The sequence below is a fragment of the Amphibalanus amphitrite genome, unplaced genomic scaffold (assembly GCF_019059575.1).
Source record: "Amphibalanus amphitrite isolate SeventyFive unplaced genomic scaffold, NRLGWU_Aamphi_draft 000277F_arrow, whole genome shotgun sequence".
NCBI classification, from domain to species: Eukaryota; Metazoa; Arthropoda; class Thecostraca; order Balanomorpha; family Balanidae; genus Amphibalanus; species Amphibalanus amphitrite.
In genome coordinates this window covers 253,538-274,616 of record NW_024881772.1, presented here as the reverse complement: position 1 = coordinate 274,616, position 21,079 = coordinate 253,538, and the positions used below count along the sequence as shown (strand labels likewise).

The window sequence follows — 21,079 nt, the reverse complement described above, 5'->3', positions numbered from 1 at the left end:
CCCTCCCAAAAATTCCTGGATCCGCCCCTGCTACCCATGTGACCGTCATACCCCATGGAGTGGGGTAAGACAGGTTTTTGCAAGGTTTTGCAAAAATAGCTGCAGTCTATTTGTTGAATCAGCTCTAAGTCTCATCTTCTGGCAAATGGAAGTGAAATGTCTAAAAAAGGTTTCACTCAGTTGCCCGTTTCTATGATGTTGTTTCTTACAGGCCGAAAAATGGCTCCAAAGGGTGTCCGTCTTACCCCACATTCCCCTAACTGAGGAAGCGATATTAACAACTGCTTTTTCCTCTCCGATATGGCTTGCTGGTTCGTGAATAAGATACGAATCATGCAAAAATATGTGTTGATAAAACTCACTTGTTCTGAGAGCAGTCACCCAAAAATATTTATAAAAACGATACACCTCAACCGGCTCTTGAATTTGTCGGACGGTGGCCGGACCAAGGCTATCCCCGCGTTCGATGTCTCTCGGACGGCGAAGATTCTACGCCGTCCGGCCAATCACGTTCCATAACCGCAGCCGAGCCCCCGCTAACCTTGAACGCGATTGGTCGGACGACGTAGAATCTTCGTCGTCCGAGAGACATCGAACGCGGGGTATATCAAGGCCGTATATGGCTATATAAAAACCGCATATTTACGTCTGGACACCTTTCCATGCTTCTATCCTCAGGATACTGAAATCCAAGATACCTATAACAAACAGGACGTCTGTATACTTAGCGAATTATTGACATTGACGTTCAGCGACAGATTCGCGGACCCCTAGGAATCCGCTGAAAATCGCTACATAAGGGTAGCTTGGGGCGTAGAATCGCGTGGTGCAATCCGTTAAGCCCTACACCTAATACTTTTCCCGCTAGAGGGCAGCAAAGTTCCAGCGACAGATTCGCCCCACCCCTAGGAATCCGCTGAAAATCCCTACATAGGGGTAAATTGGGGCGTAGAGTCGCGTGGTGCAATCCGTTAAGCCCTACACCTAATACTTTTCCCGCTAGAGGGCAGCAAAGTTCCAGCGACAGATTCGCCGGACCCCTAGAAATCCGCTGAAAATCCCTACATAGGGGTAACTTGGGGCGTAGAGTCGCGTGGTGTAATCCGTTTAACCATACACCTAATACTTTTCCCGCTAGAGGGCAGCAAAGTTCCAGCGACAGATTCGCCGGACCCCTATGTTTCCGCTGAAAATCCCTACATAGGGGTAACTTGGGGCGTAGAGTCGCGTGGTGCAATCAGTTAAACCCTACACCTAATACTTTTCCCGCTAGAGGGCAGCAAAGTTCCAGCGACAGATTCGCCCCACCCCTAGGAATCCGCTGAAAATCCCTACATAGGGGTAAATTGGGGCGTAGAGTCGCGTGGTGCAATCCGTTAAGCCCTTCACCTAATACTTTTTCCGCTAGAGGGCAGCATAGTTCCAGCGACAGATTCGCCGGACCCCTAGGAATCCGCTGAAAATCCCTACATAGGAGTAACCCAGTAAACATGCCGACGTCGGCCCGACGTCGGGCCGAGGCTCGGCCCGACGTCGGCCCAACGTCGGTTCAACCTCGGCCCGACATCGGCTGGACGTCGGATATGCCCGCATGTTCCGACGTCCAGCCGAAGTCCAGCCGACGTCGAGCCGACGTCGGGCCGAGGTCGTTTGCCGAGGTTGACGAGATCGTTCGTCGTTGGACCGACGGGGCCGACGTCGGCATGTTTATTGGGACAACGCGCCAAAAATATCAACCGGCGGCGGGATTCGAGCCCCCCAGTCGCCGACGTCGGCACGTTTACTGGGACAACACGCCAAAAGCATCAGCCGGCGATGGGATACGAACCACGTGTCATTTGAACGCGAGGTCAGTGCGCTAACCACTACACCACGCAGGCAGATAGCGACTTTCGTTTGTTTTGTTGGGTTATGCCCTTTCGGTCTGACAAGACCATTTCAGAGCCGGAAGGATGATAGGATGGAGACATTGGTCTTCTTGGCGAGCACCCTGGGTCCAGTTCATAGAGTCCCTGGTCCCATTGCTGTTACGTGACACTTGTTGGGAAGGGCGACCCCACAATGGATTCATATAGCCACTCTTAGACTTACACACCTGCACCAACGTTTCCCAAAGTGTCCCTTTGATAAGTGGCACTTTGGCAAAGTGACACTTGCCGACTGGCCTTTCTATATGAACTGGGCCCGGCCTTGGTGAGTTGCCGGGGCTGAGCCTGACCAAAGGATAGGCCGAGCAGCCCCCAAGCACTCACCGCACCCGGCTACGGGCGAGCTCGGCTTACGGGCAATCCCAAATGGGATAAAGTTTCCCGTCCAGTCCAGATCAGGGGGTTGCGGTGTGGAGGAAGATTTGAGTTTCCTGAGGATATTTTGAATACAGAAGCTCTTTATGAAACATGAAACATGTATTTTATATTATTTTAACGGTCAAAACAGCGGCCGATGTCGGTCCGACGTCGCCCCGACGTCGGCCCGACGTCGGCTGGACCTCAGCAATTGATCTCGGTCCGACGTCGGCCCGACGTCGGCTGGACCTCGGCTAGACGTCGGAACATGCGGGCATATCCGACATCCAGCCGACGTCGTGCCGAGGTTGGACCGACGTCGGGCCGACGTCGGCATGCCGATGCCGAGTTGCCGACGTCACCCCGACGTCGGCCGACGTCGGGCCGACGTCGGCATGTTTACTGGGAACTTGGGGCGTAGAGTCGCGTGGTGCAATCTGTTAAGCCCTACACCTAATACTTTTCCCGCTAGAGGGCAGCAAAGTTCCAGCGACAGATTCGCCGCACCCCTAGGAATCCGCTGAAAATCCCTACATAGGGGTAAATTGGGGCGTAGAGTCGCGTGGTGCAATCCGTTAAGCCCTACACCTAATACTTTTCCCGCTAGAGGGCAGCAAAGTTCCAGCGACAGATTCGCCGGACCCCTAGGAATCAGCTGAAAATCCCTACATAGAGGTAACTTGTTGCGTGGAGTCGCGTGGTGCAATCTGTTAGGCCCTACACCTAATACTTTTCCCGCTAGAGGGCAGCAAAGTTCCAGCGACAGATTCGCCAGACCCCTAGGAATCCGCTGAAAATCCCTACATAGCGGTAACTTGGGGCGTAGAGTCGCGTGGTGTAATCCGTTAAGTCCTACACCTAATACTTTTCCCGCTAGAGGGCAGCAAAGTTCCAGCGACAGGTTCGCCGGACCCCTAGGAATCCGCTGAAAATCCTTACATAGGGGTAAATTGGGGCGTAGAGTCGCGTGGTGTAATCCGTTTAACCCTACACCTAATACTTTTCCCGCTAGAGGGCAGCAAAGTTCCAGCGACAGATTCGCCGGACCCCTATGATTCCGCTGAAAATCCCTACATAGTGGTAACTTGGGGCGTAGAGTCGCGTGGTGCAATCAGTTTAACCCTACACCTAATACTTTTCCCGCTAGAGGGCAGCAAAGTTCCAGCGACAGATTCGCCGGACCCCAGGATTCCGCTGAAATAGGGGTAACTTGGTCACCGGACCCCTGGGATTCCGCTGAAAATCACTACATAGGGGTAACTTGGGGCGTAGAGTCGCGTGGTGCAATCCGTTAAACCCTACACCTAATACTTTTCCCGCTAGAGGGCAGCAAAGCTCCAGCGACAGATTTGCCGGACCCCTAGGATTCCGCTGGAAATCCCTACATAGGGGTAACTTGGGGCGTAGAGTCGCGTGGTGCAATCCGTTAAACCCTACACCTAATACTTTTCCCGCTAGAGGGCAGCAAATTTCCAGTGACAGATTCGCCGGACCCCTAGGAATCCGCTGAAAATTCCCATAAAGGGGTAACTTGGGGCGTAGAGTCGCATGGTGCAATCCGTTAAACCCTACACCAAATACTTTTCCCGCTAGAGGGCAGCAAAGTTCCAGCGACAGATTCACCGGACCCCTAGGATTCCGCTGAAAATCCCTATATAGGGGTAACTTGGGGCGTAGAGTCGCGAGGTGCAATCCGTTAAACCCTACACCAAATACTTTTCCCGCTAGAGGGCAGCAAAGTTCCAGCGACAGATTCGCCGGACCCCTAGGATTCCGCTGAAAATCCCTACATAGGGGTAACTTGGGGCGTAGATTCGCTGCTGCAATCCGTTAAACCCTACACCTAATACTTTTCCCGCTAGAGGGCAGCAAAGTTCCAGCGACAGATTCGCCGGACCCCTAGGATTCCGCTGAAATAGGGGTAACTTGGTCGCCGGACCCCTAGGATTCCGCTGAAAATCCCTATATAGGAGTAACTTGGGGCGTAGAGTCGCGTACTGCAATCCGTTAAACCCTACACCTAATACTTCTCCCGCTAGAGGGCAGCAAAGTTCCAGCGACAGATTCGCTGGACCCCTAAGATTCCGCTGAAAATCACTACACAGGGGTAACTTGGGGCGTAGAGTCGTGTGGTGTAATCCGTTAAACCCTACACCTAATACTTTTCCCGCTAGAGGGCAGCAAAGTTCCAGCGACAGATTCGCCGGACCCCTAGGATTCCGCTGAAAATCACTACACAAGGGTAACTTGGGACGTAGAGTCGCGTGGTGCAATCCGTTAAACCCTACACCTAATACGTTTCCCGCTAGAGGGCAGTAAAATTCCAGCGACAGATTCGCCGGACCCCTAGGATTCCGCTGAAATAGGGGTAACTTGGTCGCCGGACCCCTGGGATTCCGCTGCAAATCATTACATAGGGGTAACTTGGGGCGTAGAGTCGCGTGGTGCAATCCGTTAAACCCTACACCTAATACTTTTGCCGCTAGAGGGAACTGTCGCTGGAACTTTGCTGCCCTCTAGCGGGAAAAGTATTAGGTGTAGGGTTTAACGGATTACACCACACGACTTTACGCCCCAAGTTACCCCTATGTAGGGATTTTCAGCGGATTCCTAGGGGTCCGGCGAATCTGTCGCTTGAACTTTGCTGCCCTCTAGCGGGAAAAGTATTAGGTGTAGGGTTTAACGGACTGCACCACGCGACTTTCCTCCCCCCAAGTTACCCCTATGTAGGGATTTTCAGCGGATTCCTAGGGGTCCGGCGAATCTGTCGCTGGAACTTTGCTGCCCTCTAGCGGGAAAAGTATTGGGTGTAGGGTTTAACGGATTGCACCACGCGACTCTACGCCCCAGGTTACCTCTATGTAGGGATTTTCAGCGGATTCCTAGGGGTCCGGCGAACCTGTCGCTGGAACTTTGCTGCCCTCTAGCGGGAAAAGTATTAGGTGTAGGGATTAACGGATTGCACCACGCGACTCTACGCCCCAAGTTTCCCATATATAGGAATTTTCAGCGGAATCCTAGGGGTCCGGCGACCAAGTTACCCTTATTTCAGCGGAATTCTAGGGGTACGGCGAATCTGTCGCTGGAACTTTGCTGCCCTCTAGCGGGAAAAGTATTAGGTGTAGGGTTTAACGGATTGCACCACGCGACTCTACGCCCCAAGTTACCCCTATGTAGGGATTTTCAGCGGAATCCTAGGGGTCCGGCGAATCTGTCGCTGGAACTTTGCTGCCCTCTAGCGGGAAAAGTATTTGGTGTAGGGTTTAACGGATTGCACCACGCGACTCTACGCCCCAAGTTACCCCTATTTAGTGATTTTCAGCGGAATCCCAGGGGTCCGGTGACCAAGTTACCTTTATTTCAGTGAATCCTGGGGGTCCGGCGAATCTGTCGCTGGAACTTTGCTGCCCTCTAGCGGGAAAAGTATAAGGTGTAGGGTTTAACGGATTGCACCACGCGACTCTACGCCCCAAGTTACTCCTGTGAAGTGATTTTCAGCGGAATCCTAGGGGTCCGGCGAATCTGTCGCTGGAACTTTGCTGCCCTCTAGCAGGAAAAGTATTAGGTGAAGGGTTTAACGGATTACACCACGCGACTCTACGCCCTAAGTTACCCCTATGTAGGGATTTTCAGCGGATTTCTAGGGGTCCGGCGATCTGTCGCTGGAACTTTGCTGCCCTCTAGCGGGAAAAGTATTAGGTGTAGGGTTTAACGGATTGCACCACGCGACTCTACGCCCCAAGTTATCCCTATGTAGGGATTTTCAGCGGAAATCTAGGGGTCCGGCGACCAAGTTACTCCTATTTCAGCGGAATCCTAGGGGTCCGGCGAATCTGTCGCTGGAACTTTGCTGCCCTCTAGCGGGAAAAGTATTAGGTGTAGGGTTTAACGGATTGCACCACGCGACTCTACGCCCCAGGTTACCCCTATGTAGGGATTTTCAGCGGAATCCTAGGGGTCCGGCGAATCTGTCGCTGGAACTTTGCTGCCCTCTAGCGGGAAAAGTATTTGGTGTAAAGTTTAACGGATTGCACCACGCGACTCTACGCCCCAAGTTACCCCTATATAGGGATTTTCAGCGGATTCCTAGGGATCCGGCGAATCTGTCGCTGGAACTTTGCTGCCCTCTAGCGGGAAAACTACTAGGTGTAGGGTTTAACGGATGGCACCACGCGGCTCTACGCCCCAAGTTACCCCTATGTAGGGATTTTCAGCGGAATCCTAGGGGTCCGGCGAATCTGTCGCTGGAAATTTGCTGCCCTCTAGCGGGAAAAGTATTAGGTGTAGGGTTTAACGGATTGCACCACGCGACTCTACGCCCAAAGTTACTTCTATGTAGGGATTTTCAGCGGAATCCTAAGGGTCCGGCGAATCTGTCACTGGAACTTTGCTGCCCTCTAGCGGGAAAAGTATTAGGTGTAGGGTTTAACGGATTGCACCACGCGACTCTACGCCCCAAGTTACCCCTATATAGGGATTTTCAGTAGATTCATAGGGGTCCGGCGAATCTGTCGCTGGAACTTTGCTGCCCTCTAGCGGGAAAAGTATTAGGTGTAGGGTTTAACGGATTGCACCACGCGACTCTACGCCCCAAGTTACTCCTATGTAGGGATTTTCAGCGGAATCCTAGGGGTCCGGCGAACCTGTTGCTGGAACTTTGCTGCCCTCTAGCGGGAAAAGTATTAGGTGTAGGGTTTAACGGATTGCACCACGCGACTCTACGCCCCAAGTTACCCCTATATCGGGATTTTCAGCGGATTTCTAGGGGTCCGCGAATCTGTCGCTGAACGTCAATGTCAATAATTCGCTAAGTATACAGACGTGAAACAGGTAGATCCGATGTTTGAAAGTAAAGCCCCAGTCACAAATTTGACGCACCTTTGACATTTCCTGACACCCACGTGACTATTGTATTAACTTTTGTGTTTTGCGATGTTTTGACCTTATTTAAAGTACTGCAAGCTCAAAATGTATGATTAATGTTGTTTAAACCTCCTGAACGTGAACCTCCTGTGTCCCTCTGCTCCAAGCACGCGTCTATATACATCTGTTTTAAGTGATCTTAACCTCTCACAGCTCATCAGTTCCCCTACTCGATTCAATCCACCCTCCACTCTCGATCATATCATCACAAGCCTGCCCATTTCGGAATGCTCGGTAACAATACCTCCGGTGCCCATAGCCGACCATATGACTATCTTGGCCCGCGTTCCACTCCGTCGTCATAAATCACCGCGCCAGTCTTTTCAGATCCGCCCCTGGCGAAAAGTTAACTGGGACGCGCTGTGTCTGCATCTGTTACAGGCCGACTGGCAACCTCTGTATCGGGCGGAGGGGATCGAAAGCAAATTAGAGGAATTCATGAAAGTATGGCTCAGCGCTATTGATATTTACTGTCCAACTAAAACTGTGACGCCGCGCCGTCCACACTGTCCTTGGGTTGAAAATAACCCGGAACTGCGAGAGATCATGGACGAGCGGGACCGTGCTTTTACAATCTGGCGTGCATCTGGTGCAGAGTCTGATCTGTCAACGTACCGCCACCTTCGAAACCGTGTCAAGCGTCTTCTTGCCAAATCCAAGCGGGATTACTTGTGTTCTTCAATGCTATCGGACCGAACAAATTTTTGGAGGAACATTCGAAACTTCGCCATACGCCCAGGGACTGACAGCTCCTCCGAACCTTTAGGGACTGAAAAAGCCGACGAATTCAACCGCGACTTCGCCTCTATTGGTCCCCGCATTGCCACAGAGCTGAAGGAGCGTCATATTGGCAACGACATGCCTGATATCTCACACAAGCCGCCCCGTGTCATCTCCACAAACCTGATCCTACATCCTGTGACACTTCCTGAGCTTTCCAAATATCTGAATGAACTCTCCTCTTCAAAAGCCGTCGGTGTCGACGGTGTACCATTGATTGCTATTAAAAACTGTTTTGCCGTTCTAGGACCACATCTACTTCATGTCATCAATGCGTCGATTGTCAACCGTGTCTTCCCGGCCGCTTGGAAAACGGCATTAGTGGTACCAATCCATAAGTCAGGACCGCGCCATGTCGCGAACAACTTTCGGCCTATTTCCATTCTACCAGTTCTCTCGAAACTGTGTGAAAAAGCAGTGTGTGCACAGCTCTCCGCGTATTTTGTCAAATGTGATTTGTTTTCTCCCTCACAATACGCTTACAGGCCGTGCCACTCGACCGAGGACGCCGTCCTTGATGTGACTGAGTGGACTTCGCGACGAGTCGATGATGGACATGTGGTAGCAATCACGTCATTGGATTTAAGCAAGGCTTTCGACAGTGTTGATCACAGTGTGCTCCTGATGAAACTCCAGTGGTACGGTGTTGACCCGACCTGGTTCAAAAGCTATCTTGTAGGACGACGACAGATGGTGAGGGGCGGCTCTCTTTTCCTTCCTCTATCCCATGGGGTCCCACAAGGATCCCTCATTGGTCCGATTCTCTTTAGCATCTTTACAAACGACCTTCCATCCTATCTCCCCCACGGTCGTTTGGTATCTTACGCCGATGACACCCAGCTACTTGACTCAGCACATCCAGACGACCTATCATCTCTTAAATCACGCCAGGAGAACTCTCTCCTAGCCGTTCAGTCTTACTTTACTGCAAATTCACTAAAAATGAACCCCTCAAAGACCACTCTCTTGCTAATAGGTACCCCCAATTCTCTCAAGAAGACAACATCCTTTCATCTGAACTTTCATGACTTCATTCTAAAGCCCTCCTCGTCCGTTAAAATCCTTGGAGTTACCATCGATAGCAATCTAACATGGGAAGCTCATATATCCACCGTTGTTAAAAAGTGCAACTCCTTTCTCTTTTGTCTACACAAAATCCGCCATCATTTAAATGCTGATGCCCGTCAACTACTTATCCAGGCACATGTGTTCCCCTTAATCCTTTACTGTCTTTCCGTCTGGGGAGGAGCCACCGCTAACCGTCTGGGCCGCGTGCAGAAAGCTCTTAATTTCGCTGCGAGGATCGTCACGGGAGCGCGGCGTAGCGACCATATATCTCCGATTCTAACAGCATTAGGCTGGCGCACTGTCTCAGAGTTAGTTAACCGTCGCGACTGTATGGCCATACACCGGGCCTTGAATGACCTCCGCGCTCCTACTGCCACCCGCGCACTGTTTTCGTACCGGGCTGATGTCAGTGCGCGAACGACGCGCGCCAGCAGTACGGGGGTACTTGAGTTACCTGGTTTTCGCCTCAGTATGTCGCGGCGAAGTTTCTCCTACAGAGCGGCCGCAACTTGGAACCGCCTGCCGCAACAACTTAGGTCTTCTCGCACCCGTGCCCGTCTCACGGCTATGCTGTTGTTGTTGTTGATTTTCCCTCCGGCCGCGGGTGGCCCCGCGGCGTAGCCTCATCGGCTCTGGAGGGCCCTGAAGGCGGCCACCAGGGCCGCCACCACGTCACTGCGCCAGACCTCGTCGGGTGTTGGTAGGATGTTCCCTACGGCCGGGATTTTGAGGCGAACACCCATCAGGCCCGGGCACGTGAGCAGGATGTGCCGGGGGGTGTCCGCCTCTTCGCCGCACAGCGGGCACCGGGCGGCCTCGCATAGCAGGTCCCGGCATTGGGCGCAGGCGGCTGAGGGGCTCCGGCCGATGGAGTGCAGGAACTGGGTCGATCCACTCCAGTGGCCAGTCCGGATCTGGTGGACATCGATGGCTGTCCGCCGATCCAGGCCGGGGACCGGGGGCGGGTATCTCGTACCCATCAGCTCCCGGTACCAGCCGGTCGCCGCTCTGCGTGTCGGGTCTGGGTATGACGGTCTGTCCCTGGCCGCCTGGTCCCTGGCTAGACGGGCCGCAGCCTTGTAGACGGTGTTGACGTCGATGGAGGCGATTTCTTGATCCAGCGCCGCCGCCTCCCCCGCCAGCACGTCCGCCGCCTCGTTGCCTGGGATCCCACAATGCGATGGGACCCACTGCAGCGTCACGTGGCGGTCCGGTGTGGCGATTTCCAGCAGGCGGCTCCATATCTCCGCCCCCTGGACCGTCCTCTGGGCCGAAGGCCCCTCTCTCAGTGCAGCCAGGGCAGACTGTGAGTCAGTACAGATTATTATTGGCAATGTGTCGTCACGAGGGTGTGTCGCCAGATGTTCCAGGGTCATTGCGATGGCCAGCATCTCCGCCCTGAAGCTGGAACAGAGCGCTCCTGCGGGCCTCTTCAGCTCAGTGCGGTCATCATCGGCGTGGACGACCAGCGCGCCGGCCCCTCCACAGAGAACGCCTCCAGTCGCCGACCCGTCGGTCCACACCCAGGTCGCACATTGGGTCAGGGACGCCAGGTGGTGTATGGCGGCTTCCTTCTTCGTGGAGGCGGCAGCTCCGGCTGGGAGCCCCGCTCCGATGTCCAGGTTAAAGCTGATCGTGCCGGTCGGTTGCCAGGGCGGGGGGCGCACGGGGAGCAACGGCTCCACCGGTGGCTCCACTCCAAGGGTCCGCCACACCTCCCGACCCAACTGGCGCCATCCGCAGACGGTCTTGAGGCGCCGCGGTGGGTCCGCCACGGCCAGTCGGTGTAGCGGGTCCTCCTCGGGCAGTGCCATGGCCTTCGCCAGCATCCTCGCCGCCAGTGCTGTGCGGCGCGCCGCGACCGGGGCCACGCCGGCTTCGGCCATTACTCCGTGGGTGGGGGCCGACCCGATGCAGCCCGTTATGACTCGGGCCGCGGCACGCATCTCGCGTTCCAGAACTTCAATGTTAGTCCTGGCGGCCGCCGGCATCCAGGCGGCCGCCGCATGTTCGATGGCTCCCCTAACGTAGCCGTTGGCGACGGCTCGGAGTTGTCTCTCCTCCAGGCCCCAGCTGCGACCGGTGATTCGTCGTAGTTGAGAGATGCGAGGGCGGACGCGGCGGCGGAGGTTCCTGCAGTGGGGGCCGAACCCCAGAGTCCTGTCCAACGTTACGCCGAGTAACTTCAGTTCAGGGCCTCCTTCCACCGTCTGGCCCGCCACACGGATGCGGCAACCGACGGCGTCCCGGTGGCTCTGAGACAGAACTAGAAGCTGGGTTTTCTGGCCCGCCACCTCCATCTTGTTCTCCCGGGCCCACTTGACCAGGGTATCGGCCGCTCGTTGTGCCCGCTCCCGCGCGACTTCAATCGTGTTGCCCGAGCACAGTGTGGAGGTGTCGTCCGCAAACATGTACGGAGTAGTGCCCGGCAGGGCTCGGAGGGTTGACGCTAGTGGAGCCGACCACAACAGAAACAAGGTCGGGGACAGAACACTGCCCTGGGGCAGCCCTGCCCTGTAGACGCGCTCGCCGCTCCTTGCTCCGTTGAGCTCGACACAAGCCCGCCGGTCTCTAAGGAAGCTCCACACCCAGGAGTTGAAGCACGCCGGTACTCCCATCTCAGCGAGCCGGGCACGCAGGAGGCGATGGTCCACCTTATCGTACGCTCGTGCGAAGTCGTACGCAACGAGGACGAATCTCTGCGCCGACTCACCGTCCGGCAGCTGTCTCCGGGATGGGGGGCACGGCTTCAGCTGCCATCCGTCCTGAACTTGTTGGGTTAGACGAGCGATGGCATCCTCCACACCCCGCTTCTCTCTGAAGCCAACCTGTTCAGGCGGGATCATGCTTCGGGTTGCGATGATGTGGTTTAGTCGAGTCGCGACGAGTCGTTCAGCCAGTTTGGCGATGTGGGATGTCAGGGCAATCGGGCGGTAACTTGCTATGAGCCGTTGGTCCTTCCCGGGCTTGGGAATGGGCACGATGACGGCGCGCCGCCATTGCCACGGGACCAGTCCGGTAAGCCACGAGGCGTTGATGAGACGGAGCAGAGCTCTGCGAGCCACCGGGCCCAGATGTCTGAGGTGCTCGTTGCACAGGTCATCGGGTCCCGGCGACTTCTTCAGTTGGGCGCTGGAGATTTGACGCAGCAGTTCTTCCTCCGTGAACGGTGAGCAGCAACCCGTTCTGTTACCCCTGCACTCTACGCAGGTGCGGACTTCGGCTTCTTTCAGCTGTTTCTTGGCCCGGCGATCGATGGACTTGGCTCGCACCTGTCTGGAAACGTAGGCGTACGTGCGGTTGAACGCCGTTGCCTTGTCCCTGTCCGTCACCAGGGTGCGGCCGTTGTCTTCCATGGTTTCTTGTTTTCTGTGGTTGTCATCTGACGCTCCCTCCCACATCTTCAATATCTTGTGGACCCGCCCGAGGCTCTGGTGTTTGTTGAGGTCCTTCGACACGAAGTCTCTGAAGTGTCGTTGAGAGACGCGGCGCTCGATGGAAGCGGCGCGTCTCTTGGCCTCGATCCAACGTGCCTTGGCCTGGGGGTCCCTGTTACTGTTTTGCATGGCTCTTCTCGCCGCTCTCCTGTCTTCGATTGCCTCCTCCAGCTCCGGGTCCAGAGCCCAGGGTTTGGCGTCGGCTCGTGCCCCTCTTGGTACGTGGGCAACACTAGCCTGTTGGAGGATCGAGTGGAACCTGGTAGCCATCTTCTGAACTGGTTCGTGTTCCGGTTCCGCTCCTTGGAAGGCGGCTTCACACATCTCTTGGAAGGCCAGCCAGGCGGCTTTCTTGAATGACCACTTGGTTTTCCGGATCCTCTTGGGGGCCGACTGTCCAGTCTGCAGCTCCAGGAGCATCGGGAGGTGGTCACTGCCCATGTCTGGGCCTGTGTCCCACTTGCACCTCCTCGCCAGGGACGGGCTGCAGAAGGCGGCGTCCGGGGCCGACTGCCCGCCAGATCGGTAGCTGGTGAAGGTAGGGCGGCCGTCGTTGAGGGTCACCCAGCCGGTCCTGTCCAGCCACGCAGCGATCTTCTCGCCCGTCTCATCCGGGCCTTCGCAGTCCGCGTCCCACAGCGGGTGGTGAGCGTTGATATCGCCGGCGACGATGGTGTTGTCGCTAGTGGGGAGGTAGTCGGGATCGAAGTTGTCGTGTCTCTCGTCTGCCTCATCTGAGCGGATGGGCGGGCGGTAGATGTTGATGATGTCCAGATCGGGATTACCAGGTAGGCGAACGCCACAGATCTCGGTGGTGTCGTCTGCTCCGGGCTTGAAGGGGCCGCTCAGTACTGTGAAGTGACGACCGTCACGCATGTAGATGGCGACGTCGCCTCCCTTCACAGGGCCACCAGCTCTACGGCCTCTGGAGCGTCGAGTCACGACTGGGGGCTGGAAGCCAGGTATCCTTGGTGCCGTCTTAGGGAATTGGCCCTCTTGTACCGCGAGTACGTCGACGTTGGCCTCAAGAAGCCAGGGGGACAGCTCCGCAATCTTCGGGCGGAGGCCCTCCGCGTTCCACACCACAAGGGTGAGGAGACTTCTCCGGGCTCTGTTACGGCGATATCGTCGGTTGCGGGCTCTGCGACGGTGTCGGGTACCCGGTCTCACAGCTGGCGCCTCCCCGCCGTCGTCGGTCCCGGCGGGGGGCGCTGACCCGTCGTTAATCATTTAGCAGGCCGAGCCGCGCGAGCGCGGCTCCAGGCCTGCCGATGGGCGTACGCCGCCCCCGGGCGTTGAGTGTCGGTTGCTGAGGTGGCGCAGCAACGCAGCGGTAGCCGGGTGGCCACCGCCAGGGCCCTCGCTGGAGAGGGCAGGTTGAGCCCGTTTGGCTTCCTCCGCAGGTCGCCCCAGCAGAGGCGGGTCCGGGTGGACCCACACCTCCCACCACTTGAAGGCGGGCTCGATCGGGAGGCTCACGGCTATGCTCGATGAACATGCACTGCCCTGAAATTTGTATCGTCTAGTCGTCAATTTCGTCTTTGTCTCTGGTCACTCGTTCTCTGTTCTTTCTGTTGCACATGTACTTACTGATGTTACTGAACCTAACACGGATCGCACAATAAGCCACACACGTGGAATGATTCGTTAAATATATGAATATAAGAATATAAGAATATTAAAGCAGCATATTAATAATTATGTTTGAAAATTATCGATAAGCTGCTTATAACAGGTCACGTGATTGCTACCAGATTATGTGCTCAGAAAGCATCTTTTCAACTTCGATTTTGAACAATTTTTACCTCCTTTGAGGCCAAATGATGGACGGTTTGAGGCACACGATGAAATGCTGAATCTATTGATGCCAAAATTTGTTCGTTTTTTGCATTTTTAGACTAGTATATCCTGGCTCAAACTTTGACCAGTTTGTGTGTAAACCCTATGGTGAAGGGAAAACTTCACGCCCAGCAGGCCTCATTACAGTGCTGCCAAATCGTGTTTGGTGGGGGTCGCTGAAATCCTTCTCCTCCACGCCGCAACCCCCTCCGGGCTGGACAGGCAACTTTATCTCATGCGGGCTGCTCCCTTGAAGCGGCACCGCTGCTCCCGAGGGAGCGCACCCCGTAGCCGGGTGCAGTGAGTGCCTTGGGGCTGGGTGGCCTGTCCTCTGAGGGGTGTTCACGGGCACCGCACACTGCTGCGTGCGCTGTGTGCGGTGCGTCCATCAGGCGTGGGGGTAGGGGATGGGTAGGCGGTTCTGACGTCACGGCTGCGTGCGGTGGACGGTCCGCTGTGGCCAGTCCCGACCGGCCACAGCGATCGCTGTGTGCGGTGACGGAAGGCTGACGTAGGGACGCAGTGGGCGGAGCTTGGAGGCTGTGTGCGGTCCGACCGCACACAGGGCCCGTGAACAGCCCTCAGGACGGGCTCAGCCCCGGCGACTCACTAGGGTGCCTGCCCAGACCAATGTCTCCCCCTAATTCCTATCATCCTTCCGGCTCTGCAATGGTCTTGTCGACCGAAAGGGCCTAACCCAACAAAACAAACGAACAAACGTCTGGACAACGAGTTGGCTGTTGTGATGTTGGCTGTTGACTGTTGTGAGGCGCTCATTTGCTACCCTCGACGTGATTACGCCGGCCGTTTCCAGGTGGCACCCGTTACACCGGAACAACTGTCGCGTGTCGTTGGTAGGATGGCCAGCAGTACATCGTGTGGCGCTGACGGACTATGTATACGTTTTATCAAACAGTGTTTTGGCTCCATCTATCCCGTCATCACCCACATCGTCAACTCCAGCATCACCAGTCACAGCGTCCCTAGCTCATGGAAATTAGCCTTGATCCATCCCATCCAGAAATCACCCAAATCCACAGACGTAACCAACTTCCGCCCCATATCAATCCTTCCCACCATCGCCAAAATCACTGAACGCGTCGTTTACGAGCAGCTTTTTACCTATTTCACCTGTCATCATTTATTCTCGTCTAGTCAGCACGGTTTTAGGACGAACCATTCTACCGACACCGCACTTTTAGATGTTACAGACCGAGTGTTTGAGGCTATGGACCGTAAGGAAATCACACTTTTGTGTCTTTTAGATCTGTCCAAATGCTTTGACGTCGTACCGCACGCCGGACTTTTACGTAAACTTGAACTGTACAGGGTGTCTCACAAAAAGTGTACAGATTTAAAATGAAGATATTTCAGCATATAAGCACGCGCTCACGTCAAATGCAGGCTTAAATTGAAGCTTAGCTCGTGCAAATTTATTTCACATACAATTTGCTAGTGAGAGTCATGAGACAGTTAAGTGAAGAGGAAAGGAAAATAATCGTGAAATTTTACCTTCAAACCGGTTCCCTGGTATTGACTCAGAGGAAATTTAGGGCTCATTTCCCTACAATAAGAGAGAAACCGCCGGCAAACACAATAAAACGGCTTACTGAACATTTCTTGGCTCACGGAACAGTCGGAAATCAAAACACTGGAAACAGCGGCCGCAAGATAACTGCCCGAACACCTTTGAAAATCGGACAAGTCATTCGGCGAGTTGAGGAAAAGCCTGGAGTGTCCGTGCGGCACCTTGCGCAACAAGTTGGACTCAGCCGCTGTTCCACGCATCGGATTCTTAGGAAGGACCTGAAGCTTAAGGCATAAAGGCTATCAACATCTCAAGAGCTTTCCAAGTCTGCTTGCCTACAACGGTTGGAGTTTTGCCGTTGGTTTTTAGGAAAGTGCTCGTCTTGCCCCAGTTTCATCGGCAACATTTGGTGGTCCGACGAGGCACACTTTTACCTTCACGGCTTACCTAATCGTCAAAACCACAGACACTGGGGCAAACACCCGCCAGAGAAGACTTTGGAAGTCCCATTACATTCTCCAAAAGTGACGGTCTGGTGCGCGCTTAGCGCCCAGGGCATAATCGGACCGATCTTCTTTGAAGACGGTGACGGAGAACCAGTGATGGTGACTTCAGACCGTTATCTAGCAGTGTTGAAGCGCTTTTGGCGGTCTCTCAACAGCAAGTGCGCGGACACCATTTGCCTGCAATGGTTCCAGCAGGACGGCGCTCCAGCGCACACGTCAAGAGCCACGCTGGCCTGGCTGACCGAGCGCCTGGGAAGCCGGCTGATCTCCAGGCGGGCCCCCCACAGCTGGCCACCCCACTCACCCGACCTCACCCCCATGGATTTCTATCTATGGGGGTATCTGAAGGATGTCGTGTACGTGAAGGCGCCGCACACGCTAGACGAGCTCAAAAAGGCCATCAGAGGAGCCATACGCGAGATAACCATGGAGACATGCGCCCGTGTAGCCCAGGAGACCATGAGGCGCGCCACCACGTGCGCTGAGCGCAAAGGCTGTCATTTTGAGCATCTAAAAAAATGAGCGCATAGCTAGAGTATGGGAAACTGATTCGGTATGTGAATATAAAGACGTGCAAATGATATGCGAATAAATTTGCAAGCTTTGTGCTTTCCAGCGATATTTGTGTTTTTTACGTATGTTTTTAACTTACGGAGCTATTTACAAAACAAATATGTACACTTTTTGTGAGACACCCTGTACAATGTCGACACGCGCTGGTTTGAGAGTTATTTGGCCGACCACCAGCAGCAGGTGGTAGCTGAGAGCCACTCTGGCTCTCGAACTCTGTCGGCGGCGCTGCCGAACCCCATCGGCACCTATCAGGGGACATCGCTCGGACCGCTCTTGTACAGCATCTATGCTAATGATATGTCGCTATTCGTTGATGACGCGAGCATCGTGCAGTACGCGGACGACACTCAGGTTCTCGTGGGCGGGAGGCCCGGAGACATTGGCGCCCTGATCGGATCCATGGAACGAAATTTGTCACTGCTCTCGAACTGGTTTGGCAAAAATGGTATGAAAATCAACGCTAAGAAAACTCAGCTCATTGTTCTCGGCACTCGTCAAAATCTACGGCAGCTTCCAACAGTCAGCATCAACTTTATGGGCGCCACTGTCTCCGGCTCTCCCGCGGTGCGGAATCTGGGTGTCGTATTTGACCAATGTATGTCGTTTGCCGCCCATACCGATGATGTCGTCCGGCGCTGCACAGGTATTTTAATCGGATTTAGTCACTCTAGACATATTTTACCGCATTCGACGCTCACCACCCTAGTCCAAAGTCTAGTCATTTCGCTCATCCGCTATTGTATCAGTGTGTACGGCTCCTGCAATACCACTCAGCTCGCACGTCTGCAAAAGCTGCTGAATTTCTCAGCCCGTGTGATATCGGGGCGTCGGAAGTTTGATCATGTTAGTGACGTCCTGCGTGACCTGGGATGGCTGTCCGCGCGTAACATGTACTTATACCATGTGCTGACCCTATTGAAACGTATGCTGGTCACTGCACAGCCCGAGTCAATCGCGAGTAGAATAGTGCATAGACGTGACGTACATCAGCGAGCCACAAGACAGATAGATATGCTACATGTGCCCAGAATCAAATCGGAGTCCGGGAGACGATTCCTCTTTACCGCCGTGACAGCTTTTAATAGCCTACCACCGGCGATGTGTGACCTGAACCTGCGCGCGTTCAAGGCAGAGTTGCGCCGGCACTTGTTGGGACAACAGGCGGCCGACCGTTAGCAATACTTCATGACGACACGTTTGTGAGAGAGTGACTGCGAACGAATGTCTGTATGTGTGCGTGCGTGCGTATGTTTTTCCCACGACACCCATCATTTTATATTGCGACCCAGGTTCAGGAATAGCCATTTTTGTGGAATGAGCCTACGATGTCAAATAAATAAATAAATAAATAAATACGCTGCCCCTGCTGTACAAGTCTGTGGTGAGACCGTTCCTCGAGTATGGCAACATTGTATGGGGGCCATTTGGCAGAGTCAATCAGAAACGGTTGGAGCGGGTACAACGTCGAGCGACTCGCATGGTTGACACCATCAGACATCTCCCATACACCGAGCGTCTGCGCCGACTCGACATACCGTCGCTGTACTATCGTTGTCGCCGAGGGGACATGGTGACAGTGTTTCAGCTGTTCCATGGTGGCATGTCAGTGGCGGCCCCCGCCGAAGTTAGTTGGTAGCACTGCTGCTCCACGGCGTACATTTCCTACCAGTGGCGGATCCAGGGGGGGGCAAAATGGGCATTTGCCCCCCCCCCAAACGGCATGATTTTAACATTACGCCTATGGACGATGCATGGAAAGAATCGATAAATTTTTATGGTTTGCCCCCCCCAAACCTCTGAGCTGGATCCGCCTCTGTTTCCTACCAGCATGGGTGTCGATTTGTATACCTTTGGGGGTGCTGCAGCACCCCCAATGCTCAAATGAGCACCCCCAATGGTTTTCCGGGCACCCCCAATGATTTTGTCCCTCAATAACTCCCACTAACTCTGCTTGAGGAAAATAACTGTTCTGCAGTATTTCACTACTAAAAATAAAACAATTACGCAATTTACAAGGCATGAAATAAAGATGTAAAGAAAAGAAAAGTTAGTTTTAAGAAGAAGGGCGAAAAAAGACGTTAAGTTGCAAAGACACTGGTGTGGGTCCGTCGTACACGTGTGTCGGACCCTTAGAGCTGCTGGCGCGTACTCTTTACAAGCCGGCAGGGGGCTCCAGAGACCGGCGACGGGCCCTCAGAGGACAGCAAAGGGCCATCAGAGGCCGGTGGTACCTTCAGAAACCCTGTGGGGTCGTCTTTAGAGACCGGAACGGACTCAGACGCCGATGGGGCCCTCAGAGTCGCCGGTGTGGGGCCTTCAAATGTCACCGGTGGCAGGGTGGCCGTCACATACGCACTTGTGGGGCCTTCAGAAGCTACGATGTTGGGCCCTCAGAGCCGCCGATATACATAGGGCCTTAAGAGGCACTAGTGGTGGGGCCCTCAGATATGGCAATGTGGGGCCCTCGGACTGGAGGCGCCGGTGCGGGGGCTTCACAGTCGCCGGTGACGGCCCTCACACTTCACAGGCGCCGTTGTGGGGCTCTCTGAGACACTGCTTTAGGGCCATCACAGGCGCGCGTGGGGCCCTCAGAACTGCTGTTACGGAACGGACCCTTCATAGGCCGACAAGAAGATATCAAGAGGTCACCGGTGCCTTCAGGAGCCTTGTGGGGTTCTCAGAGACTGGCATGGTGCGCTCAGACGCCGCTGGGACCCTCCGAGTCACCTGTGTGGGGCCGTCAGGGTCGCTGGTAACTGACAAGGGCCCTCAGAACCGCCCATGTAGGGTTTTTAAAGGCATTAGTGTAGGGCCTCAGAGTTAGGGGTGTGGGGCCCTCAGAGACGCCGGTGTGGCGCTCAGGGGCGCCGGTGAGGGCCCTCACAGTCGCCGTTATAGGGGCCCTCAGAGAAATGGGTGTGGGGCCATTACAGGCGGGTGTGCAGCTCCTAGAGCTGGCACCCTATAGGCCGGTTAAGACCCCCAGAGGCCGGCAAGTGGCCCTCAGAGGCTGGCTTGGGGCCCTTATGGAGATAATGTTGGTACTTGTGGGCCCATGAGGTGTTCTTACGAGCCCTGTGGGGCCCTTCTGAGTCCAAATACCTATAGCCAACGTGGAACCTCAGCGTCCAATTGGCGCTGCAGGGCCCCTCAGGCCCGAATAACCCGATGAGCCCCTCACCCTGAACCTGATGGGGGGGCATGTGCCTCACGGGCCCACCTGGCTACGCCACTGAAGAAAATCGTAAATATCGAAATGCGACCACCTGTCATTTTTTCAACGATTATTGTGATCGTCTGATTAACGCCAGAGCCTCGTAGCTATACCGTTGCCTCCCGCGCAATATCCGCCCCCTGTGGACCGCAGGGGCTGCTGCACCGGTGCTAATCGCGATCATCGGTTTCTGTCACCTTATTACAGAGGTGCCGGGGCTGCTGCCGAGCTGCCGGCAAATGTACGATTTTTTTTCGGAAAGATGTTTATTGTAATGAGGTAGCCAAGTACTAGGACGAGCAGAACGATTTTGAAGAACGTTTAACCTGTGGGAAATATTAGTGGAAATCCCGGGATTATCAGTACCTTATGGTGATACCCAACCATGCCTTGTACGGTTGTGCCCCATGGCAAAGCTGCAATCTTTCACCCGGTGCAGGGGTTGAGCACCCCCAACCATTTTGAAAAATCGACACCCCTGCCTACCAGCCCATAGGGTTTACGTGTTAAATGGCCTGTTTTCGGCGAGCGATATCTCGGTCAACCTTTGAAGGGATCAATGGTTCTTAGTCTCAAATGATAGATCGATGAATTTTCTTTCGACAATTCCTCTACCATTTTTCACGAAACCCAGCCGATCTTCTACGGCGTACAGGGTAAAGATTTCTCTGCACGCCAGCACCCGCGATCCGCCTCTCCGATCGTCGGCGCGCGTTCCTCGGTAGCGCAGTCGGTAGCGTATCGGGCTACGGACCCGAGGGTCGTGAGTTCGAATCCTGGGAGCGCCGCGTGATTTTGGCTAGAATTGAATGATGTAGATTCTTGAATGTTTGCATTATCAATTATTAATAGCTAATTGAATGTATCTGCCCACTAATCGGCCCCTAAAACCTGTTATTTAAGAAATTTAAGAAATGAATGTCACG

The 21,079-nt window shown here is 54.6% G+C and overlaps 1 protein-coding gene across 1 annotated transcript in view; it reads right to left on the bottom strand.

Annotated features, from left to right (window-relative positions):
* Positions 1–468, bottom strand: part of LOC122387208 (SH2B adapter protein 1-like) — a 367,382-nt gene extending 366,914 nt beyond the window's left edge. The window contains exon 1 of the mRNA XM_043377161.1: positions 363–468. The gene's annotated coding sequence lies outside the window, so the exon portion shown is untranslated. The remainder of the gene's footprint in view (positions 1–362) is intronic.
* Between the last annotated feature and the right edge of the window lie 20,611 nt (positions 469–21,079).